The sequence below is a fragment of the Ursus americanus genome, chromosome 24 (assembly GCF_024610735.1).
Source record: "Ursus americanus isolate L20-20 chromosome 24, mUrsAme1.1.p, whole genome shotgun sequence".
In the NCBI taxonomy this organism is placed as follows: domain Eukaryota; kingdom Metazoa; phylum Chordata; class Mammalia; order Carnivora; family Ursidae; genus Ursus; species Ursus americanus.
The window spans coordinates 13,215,132-13,217,580 of record NC_142150.1 but is presented as its reverse complement, the minus strand read 5'-3'; positions in this window follow the sequence as shown (position 1 = coordinate 13,217,580).

The window sequence follows — 2,449 nt, the reverse complement described above, 5'->3', positions numbered from 1 at the left end:
ATTAGAAACATGATGAGTAAATATCATTCAAATTGCAATTGTTAGTAAAACTTGATCAGCCTTAATCAAATTAAGAATTAAGTAACTGATAGATCATATTGAGCAACAGACAGTATCATCTCAATGACATGCAGTGGTATAAAAATTAAATTTACTTTCTTTAAAATAAATCAGTGATCACCAGAGTCAGTATGTTAGCTATGTCACATATCCTTACAGATAATCAGACCTGACTAATCTGTAGGCTAAGAAGGCTTAATAATTAGCAATTCAAACTAATATATATATATATATATACATATATATATATATATATATATATATATATATATATATATATTTCCAAGAAACACGGGAAAAGGCACATTTTGAAAAAGGAATAAATTTAACCTTTATGTACCATTTAAAATTGGCTACTGGTCCAACCTGCTTATCTCCAGGCACCTCTCTGATAGTACCTCATTGTGACCGCAAGTGGTTTTGGTGGTCAGAACCGTGTTTCTGCTTTCTCGGGCTAACTAGCAAGTCATTTACAGGAAAGTGGCACCCTGGCTGAGACCTGTGAAAATAGAATGTGCATACACCTGGGAGTTCAGTGGTTGAGAAGGTACGGACACAATGGCTGCACTTAAAGAGCGTCTATTCCCTGGTGACTCGGTGCGGTTCTTTTCAAATGTGTAGAAGTCTGAATGTCACTAATGGGCAAGATCAGGTAGGTTACAGACACTTTTATAAACGGTAGCTATTTGAGGATAAGAAACTCCTGGACTGGTCAGTTCAGTTGATGAAGTCTTTTTATTTGGACCCTAAAGAGAACTTTTGGCTCAAATTCATCCACCCTGAAGAGCAGTGCAAAGCTATTTTCTTGTCATAGCTATTTCACACCTGACCTTCAAAGTTTGCTTGTGACCTTGTCAAGGCTGTAACAGCTACCCTGTAAAATAGCAAAACAATCAACTATTGGCAGTAAAAATTGAAGCCATTCTGTGATTAAAATAAAGCAGTACAAAAGATCTGTTTATAAAATTAGATATTTTTGTGTCAATCGTTGAGAAGCTACTGATATACCTAGTGTCATTCATACTTTTATAATTACTAACAATGAACCATGCATGACGAGTACTTTACAGTGTATCAGGCAAAATTTTACCAATTAACTAACTTAATGTTTGCAACAACATTCTGGAAACTATGAAACACAGTAAGAATGGAACATCAGAAAAGGAACAAAGAGAAGGACCAATACAAAGAATGTGATCCCAATGTCATCGCCTGTGACTACTACCACAGAGCTCAGCAAAACATTGCAAGAACTTCAGAGCAGTAGCTGGGAGCAGAACTAATGCCTTGAATTTTGATCACACCTCTCAGGCTGAAAATCTGATCAGAAGGAAAGAATTATTAAAAACAAGACAGCAGGCCCCCAGGAGGCACTTATGCCAGACCTCACGTCACCAAACCAAGACAGTGACCGATGAGGCTCTCCCAGAAGTGGAAACTGGAACCAGTCAATTAGGAACTGCCTGATGAGCGTTAGTTCCTTCCTCCGCCTGATAGACTGCTGCCATCGATCTCCTAAAGGAAAGTGGTCTTGCAATAACCAACCTGCGTTTTTGCCTGCTATACCTTCCTTGTTCCCAATCCCTTCTGCCAATAAGAGTCTTTCCTTTTGTACACTCCTTGGAGCTCCTTTCTGTCTGCTAGATGGGATGCTGCCCGATTCATGAGTCATTGAATGAAGCCAAAGGATCTTTAAAATATACTCGGTTGAATTTTGTTCTTTCACAAAACAAACTTATTTCTACTGTACGTTTAAAACTTTGTTAATGTTACTAACTGTGCCTCAGTTTGTTAACTGCTTCCCTTCTCACCTCTATAGACATCATCCAAATCAGAACATTGTAAAAGTTAAATGACTTAGAACTAGGGCTGACCCAAAGCAACCGCAAAGTAAATATTTACTATGATCTATTATTTTTACTATTACGTCTAAAGATAGGAAAAAAGATGAAAATAATTGGAAGGGATTATTTTTTAATTTGGGTGCTAAGCAGAGGTTTATGAATCCAGACAACATTTTACACTTAGTTTAGAATTTAAAACTAAGGCAAATATTCCCAAACACCGTAAATGAAGCCATAACTATAGAAATTTCCCACCGATTATCTAGGAACTTTCTTTACTTTTTTAAAAGTGATAATCAAAAGAGGTTTTTCTTCTTTTTTTACAGTTAAACTTTTAAAGGTAATGGAGAAAAGCCTAAAATCATTACCTTAGGAGTGATTTATTTCATAGCTATTAACACTACTTATTCAGGTGTCTCAGTGGCTCAGTCAGTTAAGCATCTGCCTTCGGCCCAGGGTCCTGGCATCGAGTCCCACATTGGGCTCCCTGCTCGGTGGGGAGCCTGCTTCTCCCTCTGCCTGCTGTTCTCCCTGCTTGTGCTCAC